Below are 20,592 nucleotides of genomic sequence, written 5' to 3'. Positions count from 1 at the left end.
TAGGGGGAAAAAAAGGAAAGAAAAGGATTCCAGGACACACTGAAGCGAGAAAGGGCTGAGTATGGGGGTGTGGGGTGGAATGATACACAGAGAGCACACTGGCCTTGAATTCTTGGGTAAAGTGTTCAGACTTTATTCTGCAACTGGTGCAGCATCTGGCGAGATTTTAAAAGGTGAGAGATGGTTTTGTTGGACAGAGGCCAGTCCCGAGGCAGGTGTGCCTCAGGCCAGCTGGTAGTGTGCGGGTGTTCTTGACTCTGTGCAGGAAAGATTTCACAACGTGAGTCCAGGCGATTTTGAGATTACATTTATTAAAGCCGGGACGGGGAAACAAGGGAGGGCCTAGGATACAAGAGGCAGCAGGAGAGTCTAGGTGGGGCTGCTCTGACTCAGTAGAAACGTCACAGGAAAGAAGTGAGCCTAGGTGGGGCTGCTTGTCTGCTCACAGGAGTCAGAGAAAAGGGGCCTTCGGAACAGGTTCAGGGCCTTAGCCCAGGACCGGACGAGCTCCCGCGGCCATTTCTCCCCTGGCTGCAAGTCCCTAAGAGCCCCTTAGAGTTCAGGAGATACATGCCAGGGGGGGGGAAGAGAGGGAAGGGAAAGGCGTGGCCATGCTCGTAGAAGGGAGACTGAGTGCTGGATCCTTCCACTGGAGGGTTTTAATATCTGGGAATTTAGGGGTGGTCCTAGCGGAGGATCTCAATAGAATATTCATCAGCTTTCCAGGTGTGGCCTTTCAGGGTCATGGTCTCCACTAATTGGTAGGTCCTGGGTGCGGTGGGTTAGGGGGTAGGAGGGTGAGGGATGGGATGGGTCTGTAGTCATCACAGCTGGTCCTGGTGTCCCCTGGTTTTGCTGGTTTTCTGGGCCTGGAGCTGAAATACAACAGAGGCCTAGATGTTATCTCCAGGGAGGAAAGGTCAGGGGGGATCTAAACCGCCTGGCCAGTGATAGGCCAGGGGAGGAAAAGGTACCCCAGGGGCAAGGTCCGGCACCAGTTTTGCCTGTTGCTAGGCACCAGGGGCTGCCCGCCTTTGTGATCTTCTGTATCTGGCTGTAAATTGATCCACTGGTTTGCCCAGCTGTCTCAGTTTCCCCATTCCACCTGCCAAAGAATTTTCCCAACTTCACACTGTCCTGCCTCAATGGGATCAGGCCGCCTGTGACCCACAGGACTGTGCCAGCAGGTGCTGGAACCAAAGGCACGCTGGGAATTGCTTGGGAAAAGCTCGAGGTGACTTATGCAATTGCTGACAGCACCTTAAAGAGCTGTCAAGCCTTTTCAGTATAAACTTTCATATTTATAAATATCAATAAATATTTGATTTGCCAAACCTCCTCAGTCATCTGAAGAGATTAAACAGTCTCAAAAAGGGAACAAGCAGATCAATCAGAGCAAATGGTTTTTGTCAAAAAGAATTATTACGGGAAACAGGGGCTAACTTTAAAAATTCAAATGTGTGTTTTGGTGAAATGTCAAAGGGTAAAAGAAGTGTGAAATGGAATACTAGATGAAAAAGAGACAGGTTTTGAAAATAAAATGCATGATTGCATGCACCTCAAAATAAAACAGAACTGCAGCATATATACTATTGCAAACTGATTTAGTGAATTGCCAGGTAAATTCATAAGAATTAATATGATCCTTCCAGAACACAGACAAAAAGATAGATTCATTTGAGAGAGAGAGAGAGAGAATGAATATCTCCTATATAGCAGTAGTCATAGAATAAGAAAAAAGAATGAATGTAAGTGAGCAATCACTTAACAAAATAATGAAAGAAAATTTCCTGAGCTAAAAGAGAATTATCTATGGATTGAAGAGATTCACTAAGTCCTGGGTGGAATTATTGTAAAAATCCATCCAAGGACATATCTGTTAAAATTTCTGCATTTCCCAGGATAACGAAAGAATCCTATAAACTTATATACAGAAGGAGATGTAGGCTGGCATTGGAGTTTCCATTTGCAATATTAAAAATTAGAAGATAATGTAGCAATGTGTAAATAATCCTGTGAATTAGGGATTATTATGATAAAATATTGCAGCCAGAGAACAAAACTGAGAACAAAAGAAAGATGCTTTCAGAAATGTCAGTACTCGAAATTATAGGATCAGGTACCCTTTCTGAGAAACAGACTTTGTAGAATAATTATAGCCAAATAAAAATGAACAGAGAATTAAGATCTCATAGAGTGGAAGGCATTGTAATACACTAGAAATCTCATGAGAAATTAAGTCAGGATAATTTATAGTTATATCTAATGGATATTTCCTAATGTGTAATACGTATGCCACACATATGGATTGTTAATACTTATATAGTATTAACTTTAATTGTTAAGGCTTATTTTCATGTATGTGAGAAATATATAAGTATAGGTAGTACCAAAACCATAACTTCACATTTATTTTTACTCAATCTGAAGTTTAAGTAGGTATGTAAGTTTTAAAAAGTGTGTTGGTTTAAAGAAGAATATTAGATAACTAATTGTACAAATGACATGTGGTTAAGGTAGTAAGCAAATGAATGAGTTTTGGGAAATGTTTGACTAAATGATTGTTGATAATGTGGTTGTTAAATATTATGTTCCAGGCTTTACCATCCTGTGATAATAAAATAGGCTCACATTTCTTTTAAAACCTAAACTTCTAGATGTGAAATTAGCACAAAGTCCAGTCCTTTTCTTCCTCAAATATTCTTCATTAATTCTACCTTCACATATTTCAGGATTGCTTATATTTTCCCAGAAATCAGATTCTACTCATTTAACTCACATACGATAAAAGTACACTCAGTCCCCATTCTTAAGACTTGACAAAGTGACACCCGGCTGCTGAGGGTCTCCTGATGGTGCACATTCCATTCCCCAAAGTCCTGATGCTGGTCAGTCAACCATTATTTACTGAGCATACCGGGGTACCAGGAAAGACCAAATGCTTTCAAGGGCTGTATACTCCAGTAGAAAGGAGATAGATAATAAATGTGCAAACAAATACGTAGATAAAATGAATTCGGGTATTGAAATTTGCTCAAAGAAGACAGAATAAGCTTAGGGGTTTGACTGGGGAAGGGGGTACTGAGATACCCTTCTGAAGAGATGACATTTGGGTTGAGATGTTTGAAACAGTTGTATTGAGATGTCTTGATTAATGTAAATATGTTGCTATTAATATTAATATTCTACAAACATAAAACAGCTTGCTTACAAATGCTATCTACGACCATGCTGTATTTATAGCATAGTCTCTCAGAGCACAAACCCTTATAATCCTGTGGGAAGTGTATTAGTTGAGGTGTATGTAAAAGACAAAAAGCACTTTAAGTATTTCAAACAGAGGGAATTGGATGCAGACTATTAGGTCCATAAACAATGGAAAAGCTGAGAAACTGAAGAGGGCATAGTAAGACTCTCCAGATGTTATCAAAGCAGGGGTAAACGGAAGAAGGTATGTTGTTACCAGAGCCCAGGGGCTAGGATCGAACAGCAGAAATTGGGCTGCGCTGGATCTGGAGTCAGAAGAGAGGAAGCCCCCACAGCCAGAAGCTGCACTGGAAGCAGAGAAACTTGAAGGAAAGAAAAATACCTTGGTTCCTGTATTCCTCCTGCTTCCCAATCCCTCGCTTATTAGAGGCTTCTGAAGTCAGTGGACCCAGCAGGCTGGGCGAGAGGCCTGCAAGATCAGGTCCCCACCGGAAATGTGGGGCTGATGGGGAAGGGTGAGAAAGGTACCCTGAGGGCACACAGGCCCAGGACAGACCTCAGAAGACACCAAGGCTTCCTAGTTACTAAAAGTCCAGCCTACTTTTCGATTTCAATCTTAAACTCTGATTATATCTCTTTTCCCTTTCCCCTGCCCTCACACAGAACATTCCTGAGCTGAAATCCTGACCACAAAAATGCAGATGGGAAGGGAGATGACCAGTTTCGAAGACACCCATCCCCACCCCTGCCTTCTTCAAGGCCCAGGTCTTCCAGGTGTTTGCGAGGGCGGGCAGAAGGAGAGGAAGCTGGACAAGTGTTTCTTTACTCACTGGGCCAGCGCTGCCATCCTTTCTGGGTTGGCTGTTCCCACTCCTCTTGGCTAACGGCGGCCACTGACGCCCTCACTGTGGCAGGCGTTCAAATGCGGGTGACTCACCGGGAGGCCCCGCAGGGCCCCAGCCTCACTGCTTCCCATATGTCCGCTTGGCCCAGCCGGAAATTCTTCTATGCTTGCCAAAGCGACAGGAGGAATTTACACAGCTCCCCTTCTGCCCCTACTGCCATCTTGTAACAATGCCAGCCTTCCTCTACCCTACTCAGGTAAGTCCAAGGGCGGATCAGAAAGCAATATCCGACTTGGGGACACCATGCCGATTTCCTCTTCCCTCAGGGGCTCCCTCTCTGTGTCTGAATTTTTGGAGCCTCCCCAATATTTGACTGAGGGGAAGGGTCACCTCTTCTCACAAGGCAAGTGATTCTAACTCCTCGTCTCTCTTGTTCCTAGGCATCTTGTGAAAATTAGAAGGAGGGATAGGGGATAGCTGGTAGTGACATTTTCACACTTTTTAGGAAGACCCCAGAGAAGACTCTGGTGCCATGGTGGACAGCTCTCTTGAGAAGGGGCATGCTTGTGCCTTTTTGTCTTCATCTCTCAGCTTTAGCTGGAATTCCTGGACTACAGGAAGAGTCCCCTTGAACAGCCTGTTCTCTGTGAACAATGAAAACCAGGCAGGCTTGGTTTTCAAAGGTCTGGGGGAAGAGCGTCTCAAGCAAGAGGAACAGCAAATGTAAAGGCCTCAAGATGCAAAGTTGCTTGGTGTGTGTAAGTGGCACAAAGGAGTAAGAGTGAAGCGGGGAGAAGGGAGCAAAACCAGGAAGGCTGGGTGGAGCTGCACAGCACCGGCCTCTTGCAAACCGAGCTAAGGGGCTGAGATGTTGTATCTGGTTGCTCTGAGAAGCTACTGGAGAACTTCAAGCAGGAAAGAAACATGAGCTATTTTTGTTTCTGTTTTTTTTTTTTTTTTTTTGAAGCAGCAACTCATATAATTAGATGTACCATTACGACATTTTTCACTGTCACAAAACAGAAAACCACCATTAACTCTCTACTTTTACAAAAAGAGCCTCACAAACCCTCACCTCCTGCTGCTGGCATTCTCTTTATTAGTGAGATAGCTATGACTGTCTAGGTTTTTGTTCTTGGCAGATCTGCTTGGTTAAAGAGTGTACGAGCTTTTTATTGTTTTGGAAAGAACGCTGTGACTTCTGTGGGCTGAATGGGTTATGGGGGCAAGTGGGCCAGCTGATGAAGTACTGTGGTGACTGAGCTGGTGTCCTGGGCTACGGCTGAGGCAGAGGAGATGGTAAAGAGTGGGCAGATTGGGGATAAGTTTGGGAGGAGCCCTGTAGAAAGCACACCATTGTGAGAGAATGATTCCTGGGATTTTTGGCGTGGCCAGTTGCCGGGATGGTAGTCCTATTTTTTGGTACAGAAATGAGTCCATAAGTTGTAAATCATTTTTGATTGTTGATTTTCTTCATTATTGTATCCTCAGGATCTAGAAGAGGATCTGCTACTTAGTAGGTGCTCAGTAAATGTGTGTTGAATAATTGAAACAGCAACAGTTCAACCGGGTTATAGTTGAGATGCCTATTGAACGTACTCGTGCTCTTGCCACGGATGGCTGGACAGAGACAGCAAAAACTCACTTCTCTGCTCGAGGAGCAAATTCCTCTGTCCTCCTAGGGGCCCTGCCTCAGGGGCAACTGGGGAGAACTCCACTGAGGAGTGTCAAATGACCCCAGAGAGGAAGGATTTCTGCTTTTCACCACAGGCTTAGAGAAGGATCCACTTTCTGGGGACTGAGCTGACACTGGCTTGAAGCTTTGAGTGATGGGGAAGGTCCCCACAGGCCCTGGGCTGTTCCAGTCAATGTGGCTGTAGGATGAGATGTTCCCCCTTCACTCCAGCTCCCCCAGGGTAGCCTCCTTCCCAAACACAGAATTCTGCTTTTGCAACTCTTTTCAGGAAAAAGATGATCAAATTCTCTGTGTGTTTGGAATCTCACTGCACGAAGAAGAAGCCTCCCTTTTACTGCCCGCTGTTCCCTTCTGCTTTCCAACAGCCCAGCTTTGGTGGAAGCATCCTTTTTAGTAGCACAGAGCCAACCATTCAAACATCCTGACACCTTCTGACCTGGACCTCTTGCAACAGCGGGTCAGGAGTGCTGGCTTCTTCCCCCAGGAAGGAGGAATCTTCCTGGCTCCTCCCACTACTGGCCCGAACCATTCCCCATTTGAGGGTCTCTTACCTCTGTACTTACAAGTCCCCATTTGCAGGTATCAACTTCTGTTTTATTCTAGCTTCTCTAGTTATGGGACAGAAATCCAAGTAAAGTGAGCTTAATTTCAAAAGGAGAGTCGTTGGCTCTTGTAAAAAGGGTAGGCCTGGCACTAGGATCACTGTGTCCAGATAAATAACTTTGTGAAGTCTCTCTCCCTCCCTCTCCCATCCCATTCCTTCTTCGCTCAGCTGGACTTTCCTCTGTGCTCTGGCCTTGTTTTCTCTCACTTGGAATGGTTTTGCCCCCGCAAGGACAGGACCCGGGAGGCAGGGCCACCAGAAGCTCCTGGCTTATTATTTAGCTCAGATATGCCAAAGCAATGGGAAGGCTTCTCTCGCCTTCTTTTTCATTAGATTTAAGTCTCAGCCAATTGGCCCAGTTTTTATCAATGTCCTCATGCAGTCTCGAGCCCGGGTGATTGGTCAGATCAAGGTGGGCATCATCTTTGTGGCCATGGGTCAGAAATCCGCGAATGGCAGCCCCACCAGAATCAACCCCTACGAAAAGGGAGGAGCAGATCTCTAAAGGAAGAAGGTGGGGGGCTGCACCTGTTAAGAAAGGAGCACGAAGGATCTGGACAGGCAAACAAAGCAGGTTCCTTTTACCAGAAGTCAGGTTTAATGCCAGGAACCAAAGAAGGGGTGTGCATTCAGAGACGGGTTTTGTTTTCTCTTCTAACCTAAACAAGAAGTGAACTCTGTGGACAAGAATTTTAAGGAGGAAGTGAGCACACTGGCTTCCTCTGTGAAGAAATGCACTAAAGGGGAAGTATGAGAGTAGGCCCTACCTTCGCCTGGGCCTGCAGGGGGCTCGTGAAGAAGCAAGCCATTTCAAGTGATGACTCAGTGCTGTGGATCACGCCTTCCTCAGCTCTGGTCTGTCCAGTTCTCCACAGCCAGATAAATAGGAAGTGTGGCAGACTGGATTCTTTTTAGCAGCAGTACACTTGGGTTTGTTTTCGTGGGCATGAGTCCACTGGAAAGCAATTATTTTCTCTTGCCTCTTTGCTGCATCAGAGAAATGGAGCAAAGAATTTTAAGAAGAATTTAAAGAATCGCATTTTAAAAAGCATCTTAGGAAACAATTTTGTAGCTTACAAAATGGAATCACTGAGTGTGATTGCCAGGTTGGCTGTGCTATTATGTCATGACTAGTTCTTTTTTTAATGTAAAAATTGTATATATTTAAGGTGTAAAACATGTTTTGGTGTACATAGTTGAAATGATTGCTACAGTAAAGCCAATTAACATCATCTCTCTGCATAGTTGCCACGTGTGTGTGTGTGTTGAGAGCACCTAAGGTCTATTCTTAGGAAATATGCAGTATATAATATTTCCAATATACAGTATTATTAACTATGGTTACCGTGTTGTACAAAGATCTCTAGAACTTATTCATGCTACACAACTGCAAATCTGTACCCTTGACCAACATCTCCCCATTTCTCCCACCTCTCTACCCCAGTTACAAGAATTTTACTCTATGATTTTTATGAATTCAAGTTCTTTAGATTCTAAATATGAATGAGATCATGCAGTATTTTTTCCACTTAGCAAAATGTTCTTCAGGTTCATTCATGATGTTGCAAATGGCAGGATCTTCTTCCTTTTAAAGACTGAATAATATTCCATTGTGTAATCATAATTTCTTTATCCATTCATCTTCTTTCAGACACTTAGGTTGTTTCCATGCCTTGGCTATTATGAATAATGCCACAATAAACATGGGAGCACAGGTCTCTCTTGAAGGTACTGATTTCATTTATTTGGGATGTAGACCCAGAAGAGAAATTACTGGATCATGTGGTGCTTCTGTTTTTAGTTTTTAAGGAATCTCCATACTATTTTCCATAATGACAACTCCCACCAACAGTGTACAAGAGTTCCTTTTTCTTTATGTCCTCTCCAAAACTAGTTATCTTTTGTCCTTTTTATAATAGCTATTCTAATAGGTATAAGGTGGTGCTATCTCACTTTGGTTTTAATTTGCATTTTTCTGATGATTAGTGATGTTGAGCATCTCTTCATGTACCTGTGGGCCATTTGTATATCTTCTTTGGAAAAATAGTTATTCAGGTCCTCTGCCCATTTTTAAATTTGGGTTTTTGTTTTTACTATTGAGTTGTTTGAGTTCCTTATATGTTGTGGATGTTAATCCCTTATCAAATATGTGATTTGCAAATATTTTCTTCTATTCTCAGGTTGCCTTTTCATTTTGTTGATTGTTTCCTCCGCTGTGCAGAACTTTTTTAATTTGATGTTGTCCTAATTGTTTATTTTTGCTTTTGTTGCCTGGTTTCCTATCCAAAAAAAATCATTGCCAAGACCAATGTGTCAAAATTTGTTTTGATCATATTGTTTATACTAAAATGTTAGCGTGCCAGAATCAGAAGGGATCTTAGAGACCACAGCCAACCCTCTCATCCTGCAGAGAAGAAAACCAAGGCCCCCAAAGAGGGGATGGGATTGATTCAAAGGACTCAATGAGTGAGGGGCAGAATGAGGTCTAATACTGAGGTCTTCTGCTTGCTGCACAAGGATCTTTCCATTAACTCACTCAAGGACGCTTAATAAAGTAAACAATGGAGTGTCTGCTACAAATTTACTTCTAAATGTCCTTGCAAGTAGTTGATGTGAAATTTCAACCTGCTGCTGCAAGGGAAGTTGCTAAATGAATTTGATTCTTGCATGCCAAAAATATCTCTGCAAAGATGTGACTTTGTCTTGATTTAAACACAGGACATTTGAATTCAGTCATCAGCGACATGATCTCACCTCCCAATGGCTGGTTCTGAATTCCTGTGGTCTGAACGTTGTCTTCCTGAATAGACTGCTTGACTGTGCCTTTATTATCTCTGGTACCTCCTGGTTTTCCCGTTTGACTGTTAGGCTGTGCTGCCCAGGACTGGTCCCCATTGGCCTGTTTCTCTCTGTCACATAGAGTGTGTCTCCATTGTTCCTTCAGATGCGTCTGCCTCTGTGCATTGCCTCCTGGTCAGTCTGGATGCAGCAGCGGTTTCCTTGCTCTTTGGCCCCTAATAAGACTAGGCCACCTGGCTGGAGATGGGAAGGACAGAGGAGAGTGAGAGCAGCGTCCTGATTTCCTGGGCTCCCTATCTGTGGGCTCTCCAGGGTCTGGCTGCGTCCTTCCATTGCAAAGCTCAGCTCCTGTCAATCAGCTCCCTTTACAGAACTCTCTCTCCAGGGTCCAGTAGCTCCTTTGGGGTTCTGCCTTCTCTCCTGTGGTTTCTCCATACCCTGCATCCCTTTAAAAACCATCCTGTTACTGAAGGCTCCTCAGATTATCCCATTTCAGTGTTCAGCTGGGATCTGATCGATGACTACCTGGCTCCAACGTGTCTCAATCTCCCCTCATCTCTGGGGCTTATACTTTCCCAAGAGAGACAACGATGAGAGCCTAAGTTCAGGAGTCAGTTTATGTGCAGGGTCCTTGAACCCAGACTCCTAAGCCTTAATAGGGAGTTCTCACCACGTTCTGAGGATAAGTCTCCAGGACCTTCAGGCGGAACTCTTCGCATGGAGATGACAGGGAGCCGGCAGGGCTGGGCCGGCTGGCTGGGCTGGACTTGGGTGTCTCGCAGGGAATCATAACCCTGAAGGAGAGCCGGCTCTGGCAGCATCAGAAGCCCGGGTGTTCCTGTGCTTTCTTAGGATGACAGGAGCTGGGGGAAGGGATCCGTGTCCACTTAGGCCAGGACACTGGGGAGGAGCAGTCCCTGCCAGGGTGCAGTGTGACAGTGGCTGAACTGGACTGAAAGAGCTCCTAGGGAAAGTGAAGCATATTACTGTCTTCTCAGCGCTAATGACCTCCCTCCCCAATAGCCCATTAGTTCAAGGTCCTTGCACCTCCCCCGCCTTGTCTAGCCATCCCATGGGTGTTCGAAGCTTCAACTCCCTGTTCTGGCAATCACGAGCTATTCAGTTGTAGCCGGTGTCATCTTTATTTGTATTCTTCGTTGTGCTAGACACAGAATATATTAGACTGAGAATAATTTACAGTCACTTACAACCTGCTTCCTTCAGACTGCCACTTGAGCACAAAACTGCATGGGATGGCAGTTTCACAGAAGAAATAGACAGTTGCAAAGATACCCAAAGTGATAATATTATCTCATATTTTTCACAGATTGTCAGACATTTATCTCATGCATTTCTTATCAATCAATTGTCACAATAAACCTATGACATATGTGCGTGTTTATCTATCATCTAAAATGCATCGGAATGGAAAAAAAAACACAGTAAAAATAAACTATTAAAAAATAATAAAAATAAAATGTATCCGAAGAGCCTCAGGCTTCAAGAAATAAAACAATTTATCCAAGGTCACATAACTAGGAAATAAGTTCCTTTTTTGTATTTCTTATGATCTCATTGTCCAATATATTAGTTGTAATCATGTCTGTGTTCCACTTGAGTCTGTGAGCTGATTAAGCATGGATTCTATGGCATATTATATTTTTGTTATACGTATTAATAGGTGTGTATATGTATATGTGTGCATATACTATAACTTTAATGTTTAATGAATAATAAAACATTAATAATTTAAGTATTATTCCTTAGGTTAGGAAGTAAAATGTCCCCATAACTATGTCTCTTCCTTGCATCTTTCTCTTTCTCAGTCCCCTAACCACTACTCTGAATTTTGTTTTTATCCTATGAACGTGCCCTTAAAAGCATATTATTTACTTGTAGATGACATTTAACTTTATGTACATGGACACATGGCCTGTTTATCCTCACACCTCCCACACACACAGACACAGTCTTGCACACAGTAGGTGCTGAGGCTAGCCTGGCCCTAGCGTGACCAAAAAGCATCTGACTGCTCGTTGTGATTGGCAAGGGTTAGAGAAGATCTGGTCAGAGGCTGCAGTAGTGTTCTGGGTAACAAAATCACAGGACAAAACATCTCAGGGCACCTAGCTGTATCGCATGTCCACTGTGGCCCTTGAGGGGAGTCCTTGGTGGCCATGAATCTCATCTATGCAGGGGGCAAGTCCTGTGGACTGCTTCACTACTTGAAGCTGGAACCCCACATTGGAGCTCAAAAATATCTTTTTTCAGGGCCTTACTTCTAAGTCACATGTGGCAAGCACCATCCCTGTATGAGTAACAACCCTCGACACTCCATGAACCCCATCCCATTTCCTTCTACACGTCCCTCTTGTATTTCTGGAGAACCTATGAAACATTTTAATAACTAGATAAGCAATGCAAGCGGTTTATGCAAGCCTTAAGAGTGGCATTTTCAAACTGTGGATCATGGACTGTTAGTGGGTTGTGAAGAAGTCAGTCTAGTGGGTTCAGACCAAGATTTTACAAAATTAAAATAGAATTGGGTATTACCTAGTCAAGAAGCCAAGATGACAAAACAGAGTTTGTTCCCAGGAGCAAGGGGTAAATATTATTTTGTGAAAGTTTTGTTCCACCTGCATGAGTGTGTGGGTACTGGATCACAATGTAAAATGCATTTCTTACCGTGGATCATGTTCCAAAAATGTTTGCAAGTTGCTGCTCAAGAGATACTTTGCAGGGGACATTGGTTTTTTACTGACCTACCATCTCTTTCTCTGACCCTGTAGTGGGATAGCCTCATGGCTTGGCTCTAAGAGTGTCCATGACTGACCTAAACCAATTATCATAATTCCAACTAAGCTGGCACCAGGACAGTTTCAGGAATGGGCAGTGATCCTAGGCTAACCTAGGCTAACCAGGACAGGTGGGGAGACCGTGGCCCAATTCATTCAGGAATCTGTCTCTCAGAAAATTCAACCAAATTCTCGTAAGGTCTACAAACCTAGCAAATGAATGCTTTGGAGAGCCCCACGCTGGTATGAAACACAAAAAGACTATTCACTGTCTCCCCCTGCCCCGCCCCACCGCCCACACCCCAGACCAGAACTTGCTGGGGAGGGTGAGGGAAAGGCCAAAAAAACAAACAAATAAGACACAGGGTAATTTCCAAGTTACATCATCAATAACCTACTTATAAAAGTCATGGTATTGCTGCCCTGAAGAGAGCTTTGTAGGTGACCACAGGTTCCTCTCAAGCTCTAGGTTCCCCAAGGAATCGCTTACACACTGAAAGACCTGGGCGCTTGGGAGGCTGAATTCCTGGGGAAAGAGGGATTTAGGAGTCATCTGCGCACCCGTGGCAGGGGAAGGAAGGCAGGGGAGCCCTTGACATTGTCCAGGAAGAGGTGTCAAGTGAGTCAAAGTGAGAAAATCTGGGACAGACCCTGAAGAGCAACAGCGCTTGGGGACGCACACAGGAAGGGGGAGCAAGGGAGAAGAGTGCCACCACTTCTCTTGTTCTCTTGCCTCTTGGTGACACAAACAGGAGCAGCTGGCCCTCCTGTCCTGTCTGGCAGCCTGCCAAGACCTGGTCCACATTCTCCCACCAGACGCTCATGGCTTTGGGGCTAGAGATCTGGACAGTGGGAGAAGTGGAGGGAGAAGGCTAGCGGGCAGGTCTGAGGATGGACAGAGGGCCCCCCGGTAGGATGGAAGGGGATGAGGTGGCACAAGCCTCATTTTGAGAGATTTACAAGTAATCCTGTGGCACTCTTAAGAACTTTTAAGAACTTTTTTTGTGACTTTGGGGAAGTCAGATGATTGTTTGTTTTGATGAAACATTATAGCGAGGGGTTATGAAATGTCCAGCTATATTGGGGTTACCATACTATGAGGAGTAATTCATCACATGCAGCCATCTCCCTCTCTAAACTGTGAGCTCCTAGAAGAAAAAAGAGCTGCGCTGAGAGGCAGTGGCCTGCCCATGTTTGCGGAAGGAAAGAAGAACAGTTGAGCGGAAAGATCTCCTCCTGCAGTCTCGCTCCTCCGGGGGCACCTGCCCTTCCGGCTCAACCCTGCCCATGCGGCAAGGAGAGGGTGAGGCAGGCATCCGGGGCGCCTGGCAGCACACTGGCTTTTTGCTGGAATTGAGAGGAAGGAACTCGCCTCAGAAATGATATGGAGTCGTGTGTAAATGGAACTCTCACAGGGAGTGTGCAGCAGAAGCTTCCCGAAGCAGGAACACAGATTCTGTAAGTTTGGTGGACTTTCAGCATTTTCTTCTTTAGCTTTCCTTAGCTTCACAGTTACGTTCCTTTGGAAAGCACCCAATTGTCTCAGCTATATTACTGAAAATGAACAAGGAGTGTGGGTCATGTTCCGGGGCCTGGGAAGCCTAGTCCTGTCTGCTGGGGAGCCGGCACGATGACTCGGCGCGGGAGTGCCCCTCTCTGAGCAGCGCTCGCCGGGGGCTCAGGCTCTCTGCAGTCTTCCCTAAAAGTGGGTCCTGCAGTTTGCTTCTGATTCATATGAGATGCTCCCCGGAACCTGGCTCCTGCAGCTTCATGCCTCATCAGCTCAGCTCAGCTCAGCTCAGCTCAGCAAATGGAGCTACGAAAGCACTGGGGTTCTTCAAGAAACAGCGCTGTCTTCCATTTTTCTCAGAACTTCAAAGATGGCTGGGCTCTGGGCCTCTCCGCTCTTTCCTGGAAACCACCATGAGGCCTACCTCTGGCGAGCTCACGAGTGGGAAATGGCACGCACCCGGGGTGTGATTGGTTCAGAAAGCCTCCCTCGCTGGCTCTTCTTTGGTCTAGCAAGTTTAGGCCAGCTGACTGTTGGTGCTGACTGGGGACACAGGGCGCCTTGACCTTCTTGGGGGCCAAAGTTCAGGGTGCCTGTGGGGAGGCCAAAAACACAAGGCATCAGGAGGGCTTTGATGCCAGCTTAACAAGGATCATTGTTTGAGCTGAAGTCCTGAGATTTAGGATGCTGAGTGACTGAGGCCCAGAGGCTGGTTGGCGGGAGGAGGCTGGTAATCCTTCCTGTTGGGAGCTCTCACTGTTCTGCTCAGGGACCAAGGCGGAGGCCTGCAATCAACAGCTGTTGGTCTTTGTCTGCGCAGCATCCCTTCTGGTAATAGGAGCCTGGTGATAGTTCCTCTGGGAAATGACTCTTCTTCAACTGCTGGTGCAGTATGGGTCTGGCGGGCTGGCCAAACACAGTGCCCTCTCCATGCTGATCTGCACCACAGGAGAATGCGGGTGACCAAGGGTGAGCCAGTCACAGTGCCCCAGGACCCCGGCTTCGGTAGCTCATACAAGGCAGTGGTTCTCCGCATAAGGTGGTATTGACCCCCACATCACTATGCTGGAAATGGGGGTTCAGGTGCAGTTTTGTTGTTGTTATCACAACGGTTGGGGAGCACTTCTGGCATTTAAAGTCCAGGGGCCTCAAACATCAGCAATGCCCTGGGCAATGCCCCACTATATAGAACTGTCCTACTCAAAAGGCCAGTAGCCTCTCTGTAGGGAAACCCTGACCCAAAGGACACAGCTGGGCCAATCAGAGCCTACGCTGAGGATTTTTTTTAAGAATGTCTGGCAGAAGACAGTATTGGCCATTCTCTCTACCCCCTAATACATGCAAGGAAATTTCTGAAGGAGAGAACAGGACTACACAGAGAGAAGCCTGAGGTGGAGAGAGAGGTGTAAGAGAGCCGATGAGATCATCTGCCCAGTCCTCCTCTGTTCTGACAACCAATTCCTTTGTTTCCCTTTCTCTCTCTCTTTCCTTCCTTCCTTCCTTCTTCCTTTTCTCCTCCTCCTCCCCCTCCTCCCGCTCCTCATCCGCCTTCTTCTTCTTCTCCTCCTCGTTCTCCTTCTCCTTCGTCAAGCTCTTTTGGGTTGGGCTCCTTTTTGTAACACAAAGAATTCCAACCACTGTGAGGCTTTAAGAGACCATATTCCTCCTCCCTGGCCAATGACATAGGGGATCAGATTTTAGAAAGCAGCTTTAAGTCTGCCTCTCTCTGTTCTTCCCAAACATCCCTCCATATTTTCTACAAATAAGGAAACAGGTTCAGAGAAGGACCACAGAGCAACTTAGTGACAGAGACCAGCCTGAAAGTCAGGTCTCCTGCCTTGGAGCTCATTCGGTAAGATCGAACGTAAGTTCTTGACCTTGGAGAAGAGGCACAATTGTGGGAATAGTGAGGGGAATGCTGAGATACACAAAGGGGAGGTTCAGGTCCTCTGGAAACTTTCAAGCTGGTTGGCGCTACCCTGGATTCTGTTGGTTTGGCTTAAAAAAGTGGTATATGCAGGTGGAACCGGGGACACAGGCACTCAAGCTGAAAGATAGAGAATACCAAGCCTGTTAAGGCTCATCCTCCTTCTTCCTAGTTCTTCTAGTTCAGGTGATGTTGTGGTGCTCTAGGATCTCCCATTTCCTCCATAAAAGACCATCATGGGAGAGTCGATATCTCTCTTTGGCCCAGAGAATTTTTAGAGGCTCCTTGTGGGCAAGACACTGTAATTAGATGAAGATGGGATCCTTTGCCCTTCCCCTGTAAGTAGGAAGGAGCTATGCAAGGCCGGTGCTTACCTGACTTAGGTGGGTGGAGGCTGCGCCGGGGGCAGTGGGGAGCTTGCCTGCTTTAAGTGCTGTCCTTGATTCTGAGCTGTTGGGAGGCCTGATCCTCTGGAATGCCCACTATCCACCCTGCACCCCCCACCTTGCCACTCTCCACTTCCATGCCAGTTACACAGACGACCTGAAAAGTCACTGTCAGTTTTTTCTTGCAGTAGAACATTTGCTACGGATATCAAAGGGAGTTCAAACAAAAGTTGTTGGCAACGCAGTACAAGAGAGATTTAGCTTCTGGTGTTATCTCAACTTCTCCAACTGTGAGAATATGCTCACAGGCTGTCCCTCTTCCTCTTTAAAGCTGATTTTTCCAAACGCTTGGGTTGCTTGAGGAAATTTTTTTAAAGTATTTATTTATTTATTTTTAGAAAGAGGTGAAGGGAGGGAGAAAGAGAGGGAGAGAAACACCGATGTGAGAGAGTTCGTCGATCAGTTGCCTCTCATACGTGCCCCGACCAGGGGACCAAATCTGCCACCCAGGCATGTGCCCTGATCGGGAATCAAATCAGCCACGTTTCACTTTGCAGGGCTACTATAGGAAAACTTTTAAGGGTTTTTAAATATTTTCTTTTGTTTTGTTTTCACTTGAACTTTTGTTCACCTTTAAACACACTGGGGACAAAGGATTTCTCCTCTCCTGTTTCTCCTTTAGAGGAAATTCTTCAGATTTCTTAATTTATGATCAATTTTGTAAATGTTCCATGGACCCTGCAAAGCCGGGGTGGGCTCTACTGTTAGTGCATACGAACTTGTGTGTGAGTGTGCGCATGCGCGTGCTTATTCTTGGTAGTTACTCTTGTTTTTTGACTGCTGGGTTTGCCAAGTAGTTGTACTAAGCTCTCCCCAGTGCTGCTGTGTTTTGTTTGAATTCTCTCACCAAATGTGGAACCTGTTGTTTTGGACATATAATTCTAAATGTGCATGTGAGTGTGTGTGTGTGTGTGTGTAAAATTAAATTCGTGCAGGTCTCCTACATAGAGGCCACATAGGCATGCGTTTGATGTCTTCTGACCTTTTTTTCCCTTTGTACTTTTTCAGAACATGTGATTAAAGAGAAATTTGTGCCAAGGAGAAGGGGTAGTGGCAACCTATTGAAAACCATCAATTTGTCTTGACCACAGGGAATCTTCCTGGCTGGTCGGTGGGGGGCGGCGGGGGTGGGGCTAGGCGCCCCCTGAGACAATTCGACAGGACAGGGCAGACCAACAGGAGGAAGGGGACAGGACCATAGTGAGACAATGAGACTAGTCAGACTGCGACAAAGAAAGAGTGACAGATGACAGGCAGGCAGGCAGCTCCAGAGATTCTAACAGGGAACAAGATGTTTAGACAGATAGAGAATAGCAAAGGGTGCTTCAAAAGCAGAGACAACCACATTAGGAGGTTGGCCTGGGCTCAGTCTGGGCCAGATTCCAGTCTTGCGAGGCGGAATGATAAAAAGGACTGTGGGCCAAATGGAGGAATTGTGGACCACACCTGAGACAAGTACTGCAACCTAGGCATGGGAACACTGCAGAAACCTCGTTGTCAGCCCCTGGAGGGTGAGTCCCAGAGAACGAGGCTGGGACGAGTTAAGGTCAGCCGTCCAAGGGCAGGGCTGGTGCGCACAGAGCCACAGCCTGCAGCTGTGGGGCTACTTCTCAGGGTCAGAGAGAAGGTGGCTCAAGTCTGCTGGCTCGCAGCCCTAACTGACAGGGCCAGGAAGTCGGCGGTACTTTCTAGTTCTACGATGATGTGAGGAGGAGGGTGAAGGCCACGGGATGTGTCTCCAGGGAAACAGAGAGGGCAGTGGGGAGAGCTTAATGTACTTCTCTCTGTCTTTGCGATGAAGCCATCAAAATTGAGCAGATTAACTACCAAGATTATATATATAAATATACACACACTCACTCACAAGTTTGCACGCACAGAAAGGCGTGCACTTCTGTTTTTCAGTATCTGTGGGACATTTATAAAATTAATGAAAAATTAGTAAATAAATGAAGTCCCCAAGCAGAGAAAATATTTATCCATAGAGTGTTGAAAATTAGACAACCATAACAAAAGTCTAAGAGAAAACAAAAACAATACAAAACACAAAACATTTTCTTAAAGCAACCCAAGCATTTGGGGAAACCAGCTTGACAGAGGCAAGTGGGGACAGACAGGCTGCGAGCATGTTTTAGTGTCTGAGAAGCAGCAGAAACAATGCCAGAAGCTGAATTTCTCTTACTGTGTTGGCAAAATAGCTTTTGTTTGAATTCCTTTTGATACCTATAACAGTTACACAGTGTTCTGCTGTAACAGAAAATTTGAGAGCAATTTTTAAGATGTCTGTGGATGGAGGAGGTTAGGTAGCAGGAGGATCATTCCTGATAATTGGTGGAATGATCCTCCCATGGGATAAAATGAAAAATGCTGGGGAAATATGTCTTTCTAAATGTGCTTGTAAGCTGGCAAGAAAGAAAGAGATTCTCAAGCCAAAATATTAAGTGAAAGAAGGAACTCAGCAGGGTAACTGGAGCACAGCACTGGGGACATTTATTGAACCAGGTGAATTTGAGCTGTTGTTGTCCGGCCCCACAGAATACAAAGGTCAGAGGCCATCCCAGGCCTCTGAACTCCTCTCCCGGTTAAAATGAGACTCCGAAGTTCTACTCCCAGTGAAAGGGAGAACCAGAAACGAGTGCTAACCCCATCGCCCACCAGGAGATTGCAAGAACCCAGGTGCTGAGTAGAAAAGAAAAAATAACATCATCACTAAAAATCTAGAGCCACAAGCTATCCCTCATATAGTTTAAAGCCTAAATTCATGTTACTTGTGTGTTCTAAACAATAAACTAATAAATTAAAAACCAAAAAACTCAAGCCAATAATTTAAGCTAGAGTAATCAGAGGCTGGTAGTGGCACAGGTTTCAAGAGCAAATGCAAACCCATGATAGAGAACTCTACCTTCATCTCAGACCTTCGAGAATTTCCACAAATAAAATCTCAAGGAAAAGGCACAGCTTTCAATAAGAAGCAACTGTACTTACAAAGAGACAATGTAAATGAGAAACAGCAGATAGTAGGAATAGACCCATAGATATTCAAAATTCAAATGCTGGAATTTTTTTTAAATTTATTTATTCCTTTTTTATATTTTTCACATACCTTTTTTTTCATATTTTATTTTTTATTTATTTTTTTAAATTTATTTACTTTTTAAATACATTTGTCTCTGCCTCCCCCCGATTAAATGCTGGAATTTTTATATACAAACATGACTATGAAATAGCTGATTGCTATGTGGTTTGTTTTTTTTTTTAAAAAGGAGCAATTAAAACAACAGGTTGGAAACAAGGAGCAATAAAGAAAGACCAAGCAGATTTGGTACAGATCCAAATAGAACTTCTACAAATGAAAATTAAAATAATTGAAGTTAAAATGTAATGGAAACAACAAATAATTAGAAAATAAAATTAAAAATTAATTTCAATTACAATGACATAAAAATTTACCCAGAAATAAATGAACAGATGTTATGAAAGATGTCTACCAGTAAAAACTACAAAACACTGTTGAGAGAAATTGAAGACCTGAATAAATGGACAAATATACCATGCTCATGGATTAGATTAATAAATATTATAAAGTTTTCAATTTCCCCCAAATTCTTGTAGATGTTGAGAAACTATCAGTAAAATTTACTGGGAGGTATAAAGGTCTTAGATTAGGCAAAATGATGGTGAAGAAGAATGACAAATTTGGAGGGCTCGCTCCGCCTGATTTTAAGAGTTACCATAAAGTACAGTAATCAGAACAGTGATATTGGCATTAAGATAGACAAATAAACCAACGTAAATAAAAAGACAGTCCAGAAGTAAACCCACAAATATATAGACAATCATTTTTGACAAAGGTACCAATGTAGTTCAATGGAGAAAGAAAAGTTTTTTCAACAAATCATGCTAGATCAACTGAATGTCAGTATGGAAAAAATTGAACCTTGCTTCATATCTCACATCTTACCCAAGAGTTAATTCAAGATAGCTTTAAGACTTAAATGTAAAAGCTAAAACTATAGAGCAGCTAGAAGGCCATGTGGGAGACTATCTTTGTGATTGAGGGTAGGCAAATATTTTCTGGACAGAATGCAAAAAGAACTAACTATTAAATAAAAAAAAATAAAACTACTGCTCTTTGAAAATAACAAAACAAAAATATTTACCATACACACATCTACAAAGGACTCATATCCAGATTATGGAAATAACGCCTATAAATCACTAATAAAGGACTTAAATGGACATTCACAAAAGATGGTATGCAAAGGAATAACACGGCTCATTGAAATTCAGAGAAATAATATTTCTCCTGAGTTGAGGAGGTAGAGCTCAGCGCTCAGGAAGCTTGCAGCTGCTAGAATTTGCAAGGCAGAGTTCTGGAGGAGAAGGAACTATGCAGAGTTTTAGAAATTTGCACAAGAGTCCTTTGAGTCTTTGGCTGAATACTAATCTATGCATGCACGGACTGAAACCCCATGAAGGCAGCAAGAACAGCCTTGGAGGAAAGCAAAATTACTGAGAAACTATAAAATAGACAATTCTCAGAGTTCCAACTAGGTCGTGAATCACTTGAGTTCTCTTGAGCCAGAGTAGAGAGACCTTGTTAAATATACAGAGCATTTAACAGAGATGCCACAAAGGTCATACCTTAAAGTGAGGCAAAATTAGTCCTCAAATAATGGCTACTATTGACTTTTCCTAAAAGAAATTTTAAAATAAGCCTCAAAAGGGGTGAACTAACCTGAAATACCTGACTCACTGCCAGA

Source organism: Pteronotus mesoamericanus, unplaced genomic scaffold, assembly GCF_021234165.1.
Source record: "Pteronotus mesoamericanus isolate MK-2021 breed Mesoamerican mustached bat unplaced genomic scaffold, CSHL_Meso_final contig_78, whole genome shotgun sequence".
NCBI lineage: Eukaryota > Metazoa > Chordata > Mammalia > Chiroptera > Mormoopidae > Pteronotus > Pteronotus mesoamericanus.
Note: the sequence above shows the minus strand (reverse complement) of the source record.